This window comes from Leucoraja erinacea, chromosome 17 (assembly GCF_028641065.1).
Source record: "Leucoraja erinacea ecotype New England chromosome 17, Leri_hhj_1, whole genome shotgun sequence".
Classification (NCBI taxonomy): domain Eukaryota; kingdom Metazoa; phylum Chordata; class Chondrichthyes; order Rajiformes; family Rajidae; genus Leucoraja; species Leucoraja erinaceus.
Genome location: NC_073393.1, coordinates 36239507 through 36245328, shown reverse-complemented (window position 1 = coordinate 36245328; position 5822 = coordinate 36239507). Strand labels below are relative to the sequence as shown.

The 5822-nt window shown below is 39.7% G+C and overlaps 1 long non-coding RNA gene across 1 annotated transcript in view; it reads left to right on the top strand.

Moving 5' to 3' along the window:
• The first annotated feature begins 435 nt into the window (after positions 1-435).
• LOC129705406 (uncharacterized) overlaps positions 436-5822 on the top strand; it is a 7506-nt gene continuing 2119 nt past the window's right edge. The window contains exons 1-3 of the long non-coding RNA XR_008724906.1: positions 436-972; positions 1587-1735; positions 5455-5822. The exon at positions 5455-5822 is cut by the window's right edge and continues 2119 nt beyond it. This is a non-coding gene — a long non-coding RNA (uncharacterized LOC129705406). The remainder of the gene's footprint in view (positions 973-1586; positions 1736-5454) is intronic.

Here is a 5822-nt window from a genome sequence, read left to right as displayed (position 1 = left end):
TCTTCTCCCATCCCTCAGCCCTCGGGCTCCTCCTCCTCCTTTTTCCTTCCTTCTCCCCACCATCCCCTATCAGTCTGAAGAAGGGTTTCAGCCCGAAACGTTGCCTATTTCCTTCGCTCCATAGATGCTGCTGCACCCGCTGAGTTTCTCCAGCATTTTGTGTACCTTCGATTTTCCAGCATCTGCAGTTCCTTCTTAAATAAATCTTCTCCAGTTGCAGGTTGACATTAAACTATCATTGACTAATATTCTTTCCTCCAATTCAATTACAAAAGTGTGAACATGGCTGAGCTCCAAATTCTGTTTCATATTAAAGTCATGAAGGACAGACTGAAAAGACCAAGTACATCAATTGTTTATAAGATTGCACTACATGTGCATATTTGTATGTTTTTGTATATTGTAAACAACCTGATTACAACCATTATATGTACCCTAAATGTGTGCTGGCCAAATTCAATCAAGATTAGCTAAGAACGTTTCATAATTACAATGTCACTGGACTGATCCCAATAGGAATTACCGACCTGTTCATCGTACTTCAAGTTATTTAATCATGTTTGAACATTTAGCTGGATTGGCAATTTATTAATTTAGGTGACTCAGCAAAACAGATTTTATTTTTTTACATGTTAAGATGTATGAAATTGCATCTCCATAAAGCATCACTTGTTTCTTTTTTTAATGATAATCTGGGTGATCAAAATGTGACAACGCCTGATTTAAAGCTCCATGAATTATGCCAAAAATGTGACCCGTTGAGTTACTCCAGCATTTTGCGTCCACCTTTGATGTAGACTCATTCTTTCTCTCGTTAAATATTGTGCAATGTTTCTACCTGTAGTTTAAGGATATGCAGAGGTTTAGTGAAAGCGACATCGCCATTATATTGTGCACTGGTGAAAGTTCTTCCATTTTATATCCAGGGCTGCAGAAGGGAGAGGGTGTGAAGATGGAGTAACAATATAAAAGGTAATAAAATGCTAAACTCTTATGAAAGAGTCGAGGTGCTGGTAAAAGTAAACAGAGTGGGTAAGCAAAAATAGAGAATGTAATAGATGTAAATGTAAAAGAAAATAAAGCATTCAGAAAAAAAAAAGAAAGCCAAATTTCCAGCATCTGTTTGATTATAATTCTCTATATACAGGATGTTATATTATATGTATTATATATTATATATTTTATATATCAATATGTTGAGGAACCAATTATGGAAATATTATTTTGGAGCTGGCATCATATGAAAGAGTTAATTAATAAACATATAGTTAATTTGCCTTGAGGGAAGGTTGATCATAATGATAGTATTTTAAATTACCAATGAGAGTTATTTCGTTCAATCTAAAACCTGGGTCTTAAATATAAACCACAAAGGGTTTAGGCATAATTTGGCAACACAAATTGAGAGATTACACAAAGAGATAAGAGAATAAACAAACAATAGTTACCATTTAAAGAAGGTAGATGCTGGAGGAACTCAGGGGGCCAGAGGGCAATATTGGTGAAAATAACGGACAGACAACATTTTGGGTCTGGGCCATTCTTCAATCCTAACCTGAAGTGTCGTCTGTCCATTCCCTCCACAGATGCTGCCAGACCTACTGAGTTCCTCCAGCAGTCTGTTTTTTGCTGAAGATTCCAACATCTGCAGTCTCTTGTGTCTCCTTTTAAAGAAGCTACTGCATACCGAGTTTGCGACAAATATATTTCCCTGTAAGGCACAAAACTCCAACAGGTAAAGTGATCCGATCTTGCTGATAAAGGAAGTTAAAAAATCAGAGGAGAAGTTTTATAATGTTTCCAAGCAGACCAGTAACCATGACGATGGGCAAACATTTCAGTATTCAACAAAGGTTCCCCCTAACCCTCCCCAACCCCCATCGAGCAAAGAAACTGGTGAAGATGAGGCAGTAACACATGCGAGAAATCTAGCAGTAAAAAAAAGCTGACTTTAAAAGGTAGCAGAGATTGTTAAAAAAAAGATTAGCAGAGGTTAATGGGGGCCAGGGCTGAGATTATTTTGTGGAATAAGGAAACAGCAGCAAAAAATAGATGATTATATTGAGTCCTTTTTCATGAAAGGTGCCCCTGAGGATTGTGAAGGCTCGATTATGGGACATATTTAAAGAGAAGATAGATAAATGTTTAAAAGATTGAGGTATTGGCAGTGAAGTGGAACTGACAGAGAAAAGCATAGAGGCCTAGAGCTGATCAGCCATTTTGAATGGTGGGGCAGGCTCAAGGGGGCAAAGCAGACAACTCGTGCTCCTATTTTCTTATGTTCCTGATGAAGGTAGAAAATGAATGTGAAACTAAGAATGGGTTGGAAATTGGCAGCAAAAATGATAACATTTTATTGTTTTGTTCAAGGGAAAAAAAGCAGCACCTGCACTACAATACAGAACAACATCGCAGGAAAAGATGTTGGGCCGGACATGACTGACTGAAGCATGGATTGGCTCACATATTCCTCAAAGAAACAGGAATAGATCGGGCCCTTTGTTACTCATTTGAGTGCATGCAATTAAAGGAAAGGCTGCTCAAACTGGGAATGTTTAGCCGTGAATGCAATTAACAATGGAAGGTGACTGACCAGGCCTTTGTTCAAACGAAGGGCCCTCAGATCATTCTGGTGGGGGATGGAGATGTAGTGTGTTTACACATTCAAGCAAGTGGTCAAGAAGGCTTTAGCACATTGACCTCCATTAGTCAGGGTATTGAGTATAGAAGTTGGGATGTTATGTTACATTTGTACAAGAGGTTGGTGCGTCCATTTTAGAGTATTCTGTTCATTTTTGGTCACCCTGCTATAGACATTGTTAAGCTGGAAAGAATGCAGAGATGGTTTACAAGGATGTTGCCAGGACTTGAAGGCCTGAGCTATAGGGAGAGGTTGGGTAAGACTTTATTCCTTGGAGCTTTGTAGGATGAGCGGTGATCTTATCTAGGTCATGAGGGGAATAGATATAATAGATAAACAGAATTTTTTACCCAGAGTAGATGAATTAAGAACTATAGGTTTAAGGTGAGAGGGGAAAGATTTTATAGGAACCTGAGGGGTGCTTTTTCACACAGAAGGTGGTGGGTATATGGATGGAGCTGTGAGAGGAAGTAGTTGAGGCAGGAACTATGACATTTAAAAGACATTTGGACAGGTACACGGATAGGAAAGGTTTAAAGAGATTTGGGCCAAACAGGTGGGAGTAGTATAAATGGGGCATTTTGGTCGGCATGGGCAAGTTGGGCCAAGGGACCTGTTTCCATGCTGTTTGACTCCATGCCTCATGAGCCACTGAGGACTGGGAAACCATTAACATTGCAGCACATCAGAAGTATTGCAAATGTAGGAAGGCAGAAATTGGATGAGGGGAAAATGCAGGTTTGTGGCAGAAAGCAGAGAGTTATGTGGATCTGGGACAGGTTGAAATGATGGGTCTACTGGGAAAGTGCTTCTTATGGTTCTTAGGCAGAATGAAGAGGCAGGCTCCACATGGTCAGAATCCATGGGGTTGGAAACTGTAGAGAGAAGATCGCCAGAGAACATTCAATGTTGCTGACACATCAATGTTACAAGACACATCTTGCGTGAAATATCCATTGATTGAAACAATCCCAGTATAATCATGTTTATTTATACTATGCAGTATGCAGTATTAATTAGCCTTTAAACAACAGCAGTGCAAACACCAAAGAGAGCTGTGAAGGACTACGGTATATTTAATACAGCAAAACATGGCATTGCAGCATTTAAGCTGTGCTCCTATCCATAATGATGAGAATTTTGGCTGATTTTGATAAACCTGGTTGATTTCTCAGCACATACAGTATCACTGGAGGTTTTGGGATGATACTGTACAAGATGCAAGAATGCAATAATAGCAATAGATGCAAATGAGATACACCTAAGCTCACAGAGAATCGATCAAAACAGAGAAAGTTTGCGGAATGAAAGGTATTTCCACACTGTAATATTTTAAACTCCCCAAGTCACACATTGATTCAAAGGACTGAGCAATGAACTTCGGACTAAATAGTGGGAGATGGCTGTAAATGAAAGAACTGAGGAACATCACTGGGCTTGGTAACAAAATAAAAGATGGAGTTCTTTGTGAAAAATTGGAAATATTTTTAAAGAGCATGGTGGAAATATTCTTTTTTAGAATTCAAAATGCAACCTGCATAGGAAACCAAAAATGATTAGCATTTAGATTGTCTGTTTCCTGAGACATTGGTGTGCAGTCCAGGGCTACTCAGATAACTATTCTGTGCCTTGTTTCACAGTTTCAGAAACCATATCTTGAGTACCAATGAGTTTGTCACAGACCGTGATACTTCAAAAGCCCAGAAAGCCTGATTCACCAAACCCCTCGGGACACAGAGTATTTCAAATACATGAATATTTCTGGTCTGTTGAGAGCCATAACTAGTCATGCAGTTAGCTCTGGGAGAAAAAATAAACCTTAAAATGAAAATCCAAAATTAAAAAAGACAAAGGGAATTAAAACTCAAAGAGACGAGTGCATTAGCAACATTTCAATAAACAGCTCGAAACAAGCACACAGCACCCGTGAGTCTTGAATCCTTTACCCTTGTGTAAGAACTTTGTCAGTACTGATGAGCTATTGCCAATTTAACCCAAGTGCTTAAAGATAAAACAACTAGTTCAAAAAATTACTGGTTTGGAGATCACATCTGATCTCCTGAGCATATATAGTATTCTGAATATAGAACAGAAGACATAGAAAACAGAAGAGTACAGCACAAGTACAGGCCCTTCAGCCCACAATTTCTGTGCCAAACATGATGCCGAGACCTACTCTTATCTCTCTGAACATAATCCATGTCCCTCTACTCCCTGCATGGTTAGCATCCATCCAGCTGCAAGAGATGATGGTGTGGCTTTGACATTGTTCTGCTTGGAGAGGGAAATGTTTCATCTGTGGTTGCATTTCCTGCTGTGGCTCATAAGTTCATGCTCATAAGTCACAGGAGCAGAATTAGGCCATTCGGCCCATCAAGTATACTCCGCCATTCTATCATGGCTGATATATCATTCCCTCTTAACCACATTCTCCCCCGAACCCCTGACACCAGTACTAATCTCCCATTAAATGAATGTTGATGAATAAATTGTTTTGTTTTGCAAATACACCCCTCCACTGGAGTCTTGAGCCTCCATGGGCTATTTTCCCATCCCCTTCTCCAGTAACTGCCCTCACTTATTAGGAACACTCAAATTAACCAACTCCCCGAGTCCCAGGCAATGATGGTCCATTGTGTGAGTTTAACAGGCACGCAGTAGCTCTGCATTAACTGCCCTGCCATTTTGGCAGGATATCGGACAGTGCATGCTAAAGTAACCTATCTGCTGAAGTGAGTTGGTGCTCTCTCATTATGGACAGAATCCTTATATTAACACTCTCCCTTATTTTCTTTTGATTCTATATTTTGCAGAGACGATCAGCAGAGGAGACTTTCTGGAAGTTTGCAATCTGAACCAACCACTCTTTAGGTCAGAGAAGACACAAAGTGCTGGAGTAACTCAGTGGTTCAGGCAGCATCACCCCAGAACAGCGATCGGTTCCTAAAGATCAAATTCTTGTATTTGTTTGGCTCCTTCTTCTTCCTTTTTGGACATTGCATATCATGATGGTGTATCTTTCAAGAGTAAATACTGTTTTGATGTAGGAAGCACAGCAGCCAGCTTACATGAATAGCAACCACAATCTGTTTCAACCCTTGAGTGAAGAATACATTTTGACCAGAAAAATGTGGAAATAGATCCACAGAAAGTTTTTTTTTGTGTCATCTCCAGAGGACAG